Source organism: Zosterops lateralis, assembly GCF_965231275.1.
Source record: "Zosterops lateralis genome assembly, chromosome: 2".
Taxonomy (NCBI): domain Eukaryota; kingdom Metazoa; phylum Chordata; class Aves; order Passeriformes; family Zosteropidae; genus Zosterops; species Zosterops lateralis.
Window position 1 is genome coordinate 9829503 of NC_139763.1, and position 13241 is coordinate 9842743.

Sequence of the window (13241 nt, forward strand, 5' to 3'; positions counted from 1 at the left end):
ACCACTACACTGTGAAAAGGGTTTTCACACTAAAGGCACACCTGGCTGAGAAAAGTCCATATAAACCATGGAGAATCACAGAATCATTTAGCTGGGAATCATTAACCCAACACTGCCAAGTTCACCACTAAACCATGGTCCTGAATGCCACATCCACACGTCTTTGCAATACCTCCAGGGATGGTAAATCAACTGCCAGTTACAGCCTGTTGGAATACCTGACTACCATTTTGGTGAAGAATTTTTCCCAAATATCCAATCTGAGCCTTCCCTGGCACAACTCAAGAGGTGAAAAGCATGACATGGCAAATGCTGATGTGAGAGTTTGCTTGGCTGGGCAATGTGGAGTTCTTGGGGATGGGAGTTTTGGCTGAAACAGGGAGTGAGTACCTGATATCTTCTCTCCTCTTCTCTTCAGAAAAATTGGATTTCATGTCACAGATGCCCTTTTCATCATCAATTTCTCCTTATCAGAAGAAAACCTGCAAGTTCCTGTGTTTCAGTTAACTGCCTGATTGTGAAGGAGATAAATGGGGTAAAGCTGGGTTCAGTCCCTGCTGAGTGGCAACTACAAGTGAGGCAAAGGAAGAACTGCTGTGAGGATCCCTTTGGGTGTCAAGGCAGACATGTGGGAAGCTGGTAAAAATGACACAGCCCCTATGACTTGACAACGTGTCTGACTTATGGCTTCACTCTTGTTTATTGCCTACAGACTGAGAGAGTCCTTGGGAGTGCAGGATCAGTCTTGTTTTTTCTCCAAGCAGTGGTTTGACAGCTACAGGCTCAGATTAGGCTCTGGAGGAATCAGCATGTAAACAATGGGAGATTAATGGCCAATGAATTATAGCCATATGGACAGGACAAATTTCTTTTTTTTTTTGGTGATTGAAATCCTGTGGACATTTGTAAGAGGAAGCAGCCACCAAGTGCTTGTCACTTTGCACCATGCAGCTGTATTTCAGTGGCAGATGGGGCACTGTGCACTGGTAATTTAACACCAGCTGAGGCCCTCGTCTTTCTGGCACATCTTTGCATGAGTCTATTCAGGGTTGAATAAGGATCGTGAACACTGAGGCTTTCAAAGTTCAAGACAAAGCTCTGAAGTGCACCGGAAAATTCTAGATTTTAAGCCATGGTGGCTGCATCAATTTTAACAGCAGAACAGCCACTCCATATGTACCCTTGATGTAACAAGCAGTGATATAGTTAAGTGCTCAAGAGGGCAGCTGTTCCTAATACCTTGGTGATGAGAGGTTTCTAACAGGGTATGTGTGTCATTGAGATAATTGGGTGTCTGGGACCATTCCCTTCCCAGGGAAGCCACAGGGAGTCATCTTTAAGCTCTGAGCAAGGCATCTTTTCTCTGCACTTGGTACTTCTCCTAATTAATAAGAAATAGAAATAGCTCAAGTTTCACCTTATAGGTCTTCCATAAGGACAAGTAAGAGACAGGAAAAACTCTTTTTTGAGATTATTGCAACAAGCCAGTGAATAAAATTTGATTTATGCTTAATTACTGAAATGCTTAACACTTAAATCTCCCTAGTTTTTGAACACAGCCCATGAAACAGCCAGAGTAGACAAATGTAGTGAGCACTCCCTGCAGTGCTGCAAGGATTTTGGGTATCAGAGCTCAATGTTTTGGGATAACTTGGCCACTGACTGCTGTGTGCTGCAGGCTGCTCTCCAGCAAGTCCAGAAGATCCCATCAGTAGATCAGCTCTCTTGTGAAGGCAGTTGGGCACAGACCAGGAAAGGAGAGATTTTGGCACCTCACTCTGACAGCCAACCTAAGGCAAGCCCTCCACATCTCTGAGCTTGATCCCTAAACACCAAAAGAATGTGCAAGCAAATGATGGCCACTTGGCCCAGCTCTTAAATAGCCCTGGAATAAAATCACAAAGAGAAGTGAAAACTGCTTTGATCCCTGGACTAGAGAACTGTGCTCCCCTGCCCTGTGCTGGGAGGTTTCTGAAGGAGGGAGACCAGGCTGCCTTGCTAGCCTCTTGCTTGGCCACTGTGTCTCAGCTGTTTTGGGTGAGATGTATTTTGTTATTACACATATTTCTAAAAATCTGTCCATTGTCCCAGCCCAGCAGGGCCTGCTTTTGCTTCTGCCTTTTAAAAAGGAGAAATTAATCCATCTCCCAAAGGAGCAGGATAGGTGGGTTTGCCTGGAAGGAGGAGAGCCCTGCTAAGGCAGTCCCCATTTCCTGGCTGACAGAAGTCACGGGCAGAGCAGAGCTGCTGCCAGAGCTGGTGGTCCCAGGAGAGCTGTCCCAGGCCAGGAGCAGAGCTGTGTTCATGGAGCTAAACATGCCCTGCCTACAGGCTGAGCTGTGATGCTGGGGGATGCTGCTGTGTCCTTCTGAGCTCAATCCCCAGCACTCCTGCAGTATGTATGGCAGCCCTGCGATAGTTTCCTGGGGCGTGCCCAAATACAGGCTGTTACACCCCCCCTGCCTGGGGGCTCAGGGTCTCTCTTCTGAGCCCTTTTTGCCTGCTGCAGAACAGGAGATTGCAATAATGCCCAACTCTCATTTGTGGATGTTGTGCTGTGGGTGGGTACCCACATTCCCTATGCACCAGAAACTGGGTTTGGTGCCAGGCTGGATCTGCCCCAGTGGGATGGAGTGGGGTGTGGGGGTTTAGAGAAGCTGGTGCAGAGCCAGTGTAAGCCAAACTGCACATTGAATTAGTGAACAGTGAGCCACAAAAGCTCAGTGCAGAGCTGAAGGCTCAGGAACTGACCTGCCCACTCCATCCCTGCATCCTGCTCTTAAATTACAAACCTGAGCTCAACAACAACCACAGCTGTATCTTTTTCTCTGAACAGGCACTGGCTGACTTTTTCACCTCAGGCAGTTCAGGAATAGTGAAAGTGAAAAGATATAGATAAAATACTATTAAAAATACAGAATAGCTACTCCTGGCACTTTTATAGCACTTTTTATCCAAGAATGTGTGTGGCACAATTAAGATCATGGGTTCAAACACCCCAGTTCACAGCAGCTGCAATTGGAGTCAATCACAGATGACACCCTAGTTGCTCATACCATGCTCTTTCTGCTGAGCCTATCTACTCTCTCTGCCAAAGGCTGGTTTGAGCCACACTTCAAAATATTTATGTTATTCTTACTGCGTAAATAAACAGCTTGAGACTCTTGCTGCAAAAACTCTTCACTATCATTGGCATTCATGAAAGAACAAAAAAAAACCACAGACAGAGCTCAGTCCTTGGCCCATCAGCATGCTGAGCAGGCCATCCATCAGATATGCCTGTGCACTGCAGTCATTACTCAATGAGTGAAAGCATTTACAGAAAAATCCATGACACCCAGCCCTATGGCACTGACAGTGCTCCAGGGGGTTTAGCACCTCCTGTGCTGCTCATCTCATTTAGAAGTGATGTGTTTCAGTGGCTGTGGCAGGGCAATGGCAGGTGACATCCCCGTTCCTTGAGGTAGACAGACTGTGCTCCAGAGGGCACTTCAGAAATCTTCAAGTATCCTTTCTAAGGAAGTGCATAAAGTAACTGTGGATATCTCCGTGATAAAAGGGTCCTATTCATGCAAATATTCAGTTTGAAGTTGTGATAAAGTGAGGCTGGAGTTGTCTCTTCAGAATTGTGTCTGAGTGTAGAAACCCAGCCCCCAGCCTGCTCCTCCCCTGTGAGCTCCTGCTCATGGCTCACAGCAGAGCAGCTCCAGCAGCTGCCTCCCCTTCCCCACACAGCATCCCTGACTTGGCTTCTCCCAAAGCCTCGTGCTGTTTTCTCACTCCTGCCCAACACTGGCAGATTAATTGACAGCCTGCTGCTATTTTTACCTTGTAGCTTCTTTACTCAGCTGTCTCAATCAGCTGCTGCTTAGATTTTCTTCTCTCTGCAAAACAGCAGGCTGGAGGCTTTCAACTCTTGCTCCTGTTCCCCCTCTTCTTCAAGACTAAGATTCACATTAAATTCAGTCTCTTCTTTCTCCATTGCAAACTTTCAACAACCAAGGCTTGACACATTTATCTACTTGTCTCTCTCTTGCAGTCTGACTGTGACAGAGAATGCCAGCTTGTAATCTTCACTCACACCCTGAGCCAAGACAGGGAGACGAGCAAACCCTCATTTCAGAAGATGCCAGCTAAGAACCTGAAATAAGCCGAGGGAAGGGAATGATTCAGCAGTCACAGGAGGTTTCAGTAACAGATGGCAGAGCAGACAAGCTCGCTCGTGTTTGCTTGCACAGTGAGGCCTTTTGTGAGAGTCTCCTGGAGGGGCTGCTCCCTGTGAACAGGGATTTTTCTGGCTGGCAGGACAACGCTGCAACGAGAGCAGGTCCTTTGTGCATAGATCTTTGCAACACCCACAGCTGCCTGCAAGTGGTTTTCACACTTCTAGCTTGTATTTTGAGTGAGTAAACATGCTTTTGTTGAAAATCTTTCCTGTCAAGAAAACTTAATTTAGTTGTTCCCACAGTTGTGCTCCACGATATTTAATTGCTAAGGCTCTTTTCTCAGGTGACACTTAAATCAAGCTGTTTCAAAATAAAATGCTCCTATGCAGATACATATTTTAAACAATGGTTTCATATCCTCCATCAGAAAAGCCATTAACAGGACTAAGAGGTCAGAGATGTCCGCCTTTCCTTCTTTACAGAAACAAAAGAAAACAGACCAGGATTTTGCATAGGCTCTAGGCAACAATAAAAATAGCTTTTGGATGTTGAACAACAACATACAATTTGGGTGACTGGGAGTAAGGTGTAGGATTAGTGGTTTTCCTGTAAGGCTGGGACTGCTGGATCACCATAGGTCCCCATTACATCACCTAGATTAGTAAGGAAGAATAAAATACTTCAGTAGCTCTTAAAATAATGGTTTCTTTCAGGTACACAGCTGGTGCCATCTCTGACCTTCGTCCTGCCCAAAGATCTCTGCTACAATTTCAGTGTCCTTCCCCCCTGTGCAAACACCACTGCCCTTAATTATCCATCACTGCAAAGCACACAATGTGACCTTGTGAATGTAAAACCCATTGCAGACTCTCATTGGAAACCTCATCCTCCACCAGTGTCTAAAAATGAAAGTTCCTTTAGTAAATGATATGTCAGCCACAGGATAATATTCCAAGCTTTCCTTTCCACGTGCCATTGCAGTGATGCTGCAGGCATACCCACAGTTTAAACACTTTCAACAGAAAACCAGGCAGGTCATTTTCTTCTAATCTGGGATGCCAAAGGTTGTTTCTGTCTCACTGTGGTTATACACCTGCTGTTACAGACTTGTGATAGAGTTGATAAATGCTACACTGCTCTGTAAGGTGGAATTCCTCTTGGGCCATGCTACAGAAAGGGAGGTTTGAGTCTCTCTAGCTCCATGTTGCAGGGCTTTAATCTTCCTGACTTGTTCTAATGATGTTTTTTGCCTGTATTGATTTATGTTAGCAGAAATTTTAAGAACAAATACCAGCAGGTAAGTTTGTATTTATGAATCCTATTTAGAATCATACATGGCTTTCCTCTGTGCATATGCCATCCCTGTTTTCTAAGTGACACTACTGCTTTACAAACAAGCATCTTTAGAATTGTCTGAAGGGCTTACTGTTCAATGACCCATGAATGTAAAGAAAAGGTCAATTTGAAATGTTTGGCCACTTTTAAAAATACCCCATCTTTGGAGGCAAAGAAAAAATAAAACCAGATCAGAAGATGATATTAGGAAGTCCCTAAATCCTTCTTTATCAATCATCTGATGTACAATTTTAGGGAGAGGAATTAATGGAAATACATTGATTATAAAAATCTAACTTTTAGGTCAAGTTGACTTAGTCAACAAAACATAAGCACTCTTTATATCTGAGTAGGAAACTGGAGCAGAATAAATTCAGTTTGTATGGAGGAGTGACAGATGCCTCTTTCAGAGGACAGAGGAGGAATTAAACCACGTGTCAGGGTTAGGTTTTAGGCCTAAGATGAGAAGGACATGACCCTTGCCACATTGTCTTGACCCAGCCCTGCATGCATCCCACTCAAGGTAGAATTTTGGTGACATTTCAAGATATGGAAAGGCACAATTTCAGTGGTGATCAGAATTTCACCTTTCTAATTTCCCTTGAAATGAGCAGTGCACCAGTCTGGTCTTGGGGCAGCACACAGGAGTCACAGGCACAGTTTTGTGCAAGCAATTATGTGTCTAAACATTTGGATCAGTTTACATGCACAAAAGAGTGTTGTAACCTTCTCTAGGGTCTTTTCCTTGGAAAAAATACCTTAATGGGGTGTTGTTCTGTTCCAGACACTCACTCCTGTGTGCATAGACCAAACATGGAAAATTTGACTACTAAAACGAGACTGTGCTAGAAAATTAGGAGTCTGTGAAAACAAGAGCTGCAATTCTTAGTGGTTTGAAGTCTTTACTACAGCAGTTGCAGTTCATGACAGCTGCAATGTTTAAGAAATACAGCCTGACAAAAATTACTGCATTTTCCAGGGGTGACATGAGACATAAAGCTGATAAATAATCCTGTGGGAATCTACTGCCTGTAGTGTTTTACTGCTATTATGAAACAATATTATTCAATAAAATTAAAAGGCAGGGCTATTAATTTACAAGACAGCATGTTGATATAGCTTACATTGATAAGAGTCAACCCAAAAACCTGTCTTCAAAACCATTTGAATTGACCTTTTTAATTAGTCACTTACCATGACTACCTCTCACCTAGATGCTGCTAGCTTAACCAATGTATTTAGGTGACCTCTTCTATTAAAAAGCTTCCAACAAAACAATAGACTTTCAGAGATAACCAAAGAGTTTACAAGCAAAGACACTTTTTTCACAACAAAAGAGTTGTTTACCCTACTGCATGAAATCAAAATTGGAAAAAATATCAAATAAAAAAGTTTGCATAATCATGAACTCAAAAATAAATAATAAATGTCTATTTGAACAGCCACCAGAGGCTGCTAGAGACCTAACCTTGCACCCATTGCCCTCCCCTTTATTACAAGTTTATTGGTCTCCCTTGCAGTGTTACTTGTCTTCATCAGCCAGAAGGTCTGTAGTTTCCTATGTGACAACTAGATTCTTAATTAACTAGACATGCTTTTGTGCAATAGCCCTTAAACTTTCCCAGAATGGGAATGTGAAACGTGGATTGAATTCTGGTTTGAACAATGTCAGTTAAAACTTAGCTGTTCTAAATATGTGCAGCTGAGGAGACACTGAAATCCTTTGGCCATATGATTACTTTTAAATCATATGTTAAAGTGTGCAGGATATTTTACCAAAGAGATAAAATTTCTACCCCAAAGACTTTGCAATCTCACAGGATCTAAAAAGACAGAAATACATTGGCTACAGGCTAAAGGACTTACTTGTTGAAGGTGCATGATAATGCTAGAAAATTTAACATATTATTAAACCTTCTCCAGTCCTCTGCTGTGACTCCAAAACCCTCTGGCATTTGAGGCTGTGGAGCTACTTATGATTTTCTCCTTGGGAAGCATATTGGGGATTATGGCTACAGCAGGGTAAACTTTTTTCCTCTTTCCCTCTATACTTGCTCACATTCCCTAAATCTCATATTCAAATAGATGGAGCAACTTCTCAGGTCAACATGAAATCACCCACATTTCAGATAAGAGGGTCTAAGACCTTGGTTTGTCATGGCAGCAGGACAGACAAGGCTGTCCCAGCCCCACTAAACTCTTCTTGGTTTGGGCAAAATTTTGGTGTAGCTTTAGGTCTTCCAAGAAAATTAATTTGGAGAATGCAAGCCAAGGGTGGAGGGCCTCTACGTTTTTGCCATCATGTGGAAAGAGCAATAAAGAATGGGCTGAATGGGGTATTCTCATACCAGAAATGCTACTTTTGAGCTTAGATGGGTATAAGTGATTCAGGGAGGTTTCTGAGAATTATCACTCTGAGCCATATGCTGCTGACTTTTGTTTATCTAAAAAGTTTTATAGCTGATAGATTTTAAGCTTCTGGTAACCATCTATATTTTTTATTCCTTTGGATAGGAGTAGATATATGCAATTATACCTTAGAGCAGTATTTTTAATGATACTTTAGAGCTTTCTTCTGAGCTTCAGAATAGTTTCTGCATGTGTTACAATAAAATAATGTAACTAAATAACAACATTGAAAGTGGCATAGTCTAGGCAAGGTTGTTAGCATAGCTTTAAAGTTCTTTACTGTTGCTGTAAATGCCATGTTTTCCTTCTAAACAGTTTCCTTCCAGATCAGTGGAGAATTACTAAATTTGATTTTAAACAAACAGTGGCAGCACTTCCTGTTAGTCTAAACAATAAATGACAAAAACAACAATAAAGCATTGTCTGGCAGGATGTGATACAGGTTATGTTCATATACCACCAATGACTCTGCATCAACATAAAACTGTCTGCTCTCCTGTTTCAGTTCATAAAAGCTTAAAAAAGAATTAAGTCTACCAACTGGATTTTTATTAGCCTGGCTATTGAAGTCAGAATGCAATAAGTGTTATTTATCTTAGGAATGGAAGAACTCAAAGAACTTGATTTAAGCAGTTGAATAAATATGAGTCAGGAAAAAGGAGAGACACACGAAGAGCACACACAAAGTTTTACCAGCCAAAATCCTATTTGGAGAGACTCATCCTGAATAAAAGCAATGGCAAGTTGGCATTTCCTGCTCTGTTGCCCTTCTGAGTGAGAGCTACCACCAGAGATTTGCCCATCCCTGCACAGAGCAGGGGCTCCAGGCAGGGAGCACAGAGCAGTTTTGTCCCCTAGGACAGGCCAGATGGGATCAGTGGCTGTGGACAGTCTCACTGGGCCTGGCTAAAATCATAGATCCTCCTGCTGCCCAAGGAAAACCAGCAATGCCTCTGCTACTCCTGGCAGGGTGTTGTCCCACCAATTATTTTAAAGGAGTTTCCACAAGCAACTGGTTCTAACTTTCACTCTTTGGAAACCTTCCCTAGTATTGCTTGGGAGCATGTCCTCTTTCACTTGGGAACATGTCCTCTTTCACTTGGGAACGTGTCCTCTTGCCATTTAAGTTCGTTGCTTTACCATCTGAAAGTGGAGGTGATGCCCCACTCCTCTGAAGCTGCCTTTTACACCTGTAAAGACTTCTGTCCCTCATGTGATTTTTCTTCTTTCCTCAGAGCAAACCTTCTTCAACTCTCTGGTTAATCTCTCCTCTAATCTTTGGAAAACTGTTTGGAAATGTGAAGCAGAAAACCTGGAATACCTGAGCTCTGGTTGTGTCAGTACCAGGAGACTCATTTCACCTAACATGCCAGTTTGACATTTTTCTCTGCACCCCACTCAGCTATTGCAGCAACCTGAAGTTGCAGATCAGACGGAATTTGAGTCAAAAATCACCAAATCCTACCATTTTGCAATTCCCTTATTTGTATTTATGTAGATATTTTCTCAAAATTTAAGACTCTGAATCATACTTTTTCATATAAAAATCTCAAGAACATTTTAATCTCTAAATCTTGCATACAGGAGAGTGGCTGGTCTCCATTTAGTCCCATTAATCCTTTTTTAGGTACTGTCTCTAAATTTAATTTCAATACCCTGTCGAGACATCTAGAACAGTAAAGAAAATATTAAGTATTTCCAGACTCCAAAGAGTCTGCTCAAGAGTCTCCTTTTGGCACTGGCTCATGAATAACTGTGGTTTGATTACATTGTTCCAGCTATCTTTGCTCTCAGCCTCTTGTGGTTCCCAGTTGGAAGATGAACTTGTCATTCAAAACACTGCTAGAAGCCAAGATATGACATCTTTTTCTTCTCTTCTACCGAAGTGTTTCCATGTCATGTGAGGCAATTAGGATTGGCAAAATAAAGACTTGTCAGAATGATCCATATTTCCTTTTAATTTTTTTTTTCCTCCTCTAATTCTTGGTGCTTAAAATATTTGGCTTGATGATTTCTTTCCTACAATTTTTCTGAAATTGAAACTAAGCTGACACCTTTTGCAACTCTCTGGCTCTTTCCTCTACTTTCAGAAGCATGGGCACTGCATTTTCCTTCTTTAAGGGTCTGGCATTCACCCATCTTTTGCAAATTCAACACGGTAATTACTGATGACTTGTGAGGTTCCTACCAGCCAGCTTTGGAAACAAACCAAGAATGAAGTTCATCATACTAAGCAGATATTAAATATAGTTCTTATCTAACCGTTTCACCTGGGGGCTGAAATCCTGCCTCTTTTTCCAGCCATGTCCAATAGTCATATCAGAGTCAGTCTGGGAATCAAAGATTTTTTTTCCCCCCAATCCATCATACTAATTTTAAATGTATTTACAAAAGAAAGAATGGGGAAAAAAAAAATCACATCTTGTATTTTATGATGATTAGAGAGAGATGGCTGCTGCATTGTCACCTCCAAAAAGAGGAGAAATTGCCATGACAGACACTCTTTTGTCTTTCATTGTGCATCCTGTTCAATGCATAGGGGTCAGACTCACTCCATTAGAAGGGGAAAAAGGCACTGCTGAATGAGCCATGTTCTTTGTTCTCAAAGTGAGATGCTCACACTCCTACTGTGCAGTGAAGCTGTTTGGTTGAAAGCTGCCTTTTTAATGAATATTGTTAAAATATCATCCATTCCTTCTTATTGTTAATCATTAAAAAAAAAAAGATTTTAAGCCTTCTCCCTATTTTAGCTGTGACAATTTTTCTCTGGAAAGCTCAAGTGTCTTTATGCACAGGGTTTATCTCCCTGAAAAATTTCTACTGGTAAATACAGTTACTGGAAAATTTTTTAGAAAAAATAGTTTTGAGAAGAAACAATGTACTAGAAAAATATGTTACCCATGCACAAATCCTATATATACACACACACACACATATATATTTAGACAAAAAGCCCTGTGTGAAAGAGTTTCATCCTGAAAGGATGCTGCAAAGAACACAACACTGGCAACTTCAGTGGACAACTTCAACTCTTGCAACAGCGTTTATTTAAATACATCACAACACTTCAAATTCCCTTTCAGTGCTGCAAACCCAAAGACCCAAACAAATGCTCATTTTAACAGTTTCTTTGCTCCAAAGAGAATTCCTTTAATTGTTGTTTAAAAACTGCAGAGTAGAATGCCAGAGGAATGCAGACACAGAAAAAAAGCTCCCCAGAGCTTGCTGGTTCTTCCAAGTGCTTCACTATTGTTTATTCCTCTTTCCACACACACCTTGGGATAGTGTGGGTCTAGATCCAGCAGAATTTTTAAAACTATCAGAAAACACTTTCAGAATATTATTTTTCTACTGCATTGAGCATGGATGGTGCCTAGGTTCACATTGTGCTTGATGTGAGTTACACTCTGGAACAGGGTGTAGCATGCACTGTCCATGCAATAACTCTCACCATGTCTGAGATGGGTTAAAAAAGTGTTAGAAACACCTGCATGAAACCATAGACTATCCTTAAAAGGTAGCACTGCTTTCTAAAAAAATGACATTGAAAAATGTAAAAACTGGAACACCCTTCCCCTTTCCAAATCATGAGATTTGCACTGAAGCGGTGACCAGCAGCCTCAGCAGGGGTTGGTGGCCATTGTGTGACGTTCTACATGTGTATCTGTACATTTGAACACATACTTGCACACACACATACACACATATATATTATATATATGCACAGCTGTCTCACTTCTTAAAGTGAATGGCACAGAAAGGCAAACTGCAGAAGGGGGGCACAAAGAGGTGAGTTCATCTGCCTGTGAGAGCTGAGCAGGTGGGTGCCAGAAATAGAAATACAACTGCATTTGCACATTACAGTTGGATGCTCCAGGTTTTCCCGCGTCTCTTCTCCTCTGCCTGCTGGATGTGGCTGTCATTTGCCACATCTGTCCATATTGTCATTTGATAGAAATGAAGTGTTAGGTAGGAAAAGATGGGAATGTAAGGAGGCCAGCTGTACACCTCTCTCCACACATTGGAGTGACTAGAGATACACACAAACGAGTAAGACAGTGACCCCTCCCAAGTCCACCAATTTTCCTTCCAATTTTTTCTTTCCTGGAGTTTTCCTCATCTTTATGGAGTCCATCCCACTTGGTGCTGGAAGGTTTCCCAGTGCCATTGTGGCTGACCAGGTTAATGCTCCAGGATATATCAGACAGAGAAATTTCTCTAATCAGGGAATTTTTCTAATCTGATTGTGCTCTAAATGTGTCTGCAAATGCAGCACTACTGAGACGTTGCTGGGACCTACCCACTGCCAGCTCCACCATTCCCAGAAACACAAACATTATTCAGGGATGAATGTGTGAGCTATATGTGCTCAAAGTCTTAGCTATTAAAAGAAGTTGGTTAAAGCTGGATTTGGTTAACTGTGTATCCTTATCCCTCCTGCCACTGTAAATCAGTTTTGTAGGAAATAAGGAGAAAATAAAGTACTTGCAATTATTACTGAGAGAGAACACAGTCCAGAACTTTGTCAGCTGTCAAAGTAAGGATCCCATTTTCTATGAAAGCAATCTCGGTACTGTCTATGTGGTACAAGAATTGTGTGTGTGTTTCAGGGATAACAAAAGAGGAGCCAAGAAAGGTTACAGGCCCAGCAGTAAAGGAAAGCACATTTGCACATAATATGCTGGAGACATTCAGGAACAGTTCAGGATGAAATAGTGGCAGGTCCTGTCAGGCTGCCAAGGACAGAGTAAGTTGTTGGTCTCTTAGGCTGGGGCTGACACAGACCAGTATTTCTCACAAGTAAATAACTTTGTTGTGTAGCACAGAAATAAACCCCCACAACAGCATAAAACCACCAGTAGATGTGAGCTAGACATTCATATTTTTAAAGTATTCTAAACAAGGTGAGGGGCTTAAAAACAGGCCTTTATTTTGTGCTTCTGAGGCATGCATTTTTCTCTGCTCATCATGAGGTTGTTTCAGTCTGCTGGAAGGAGCCTTCAGAAAGTTGCCTTTTCTGGCCTCCACAGAGTGCTGAGGGGCAATGCTATAAAAACAGAACTAAGAAATCTCCTCTACTTTTAGTTCAAAAATTGTAGTAAAATATATATCTACACAGGAGTGGGAGAAATAGCTCAAAATGAAGTATGTTCAAAGTTCTCCAACACTTTCTGTGCAGAGCTTTATGTGACACTAAAACCTACATCTGGTGCTATATTTTAAAGTTACTTAAGCTATTTCATTGATGAGTCAGTTATATATAACATCTTAGGTAATGGAATTTTTAAAAAACATTCAAAATTTAGTAAAATTTTCCTATCAAATCTTGTT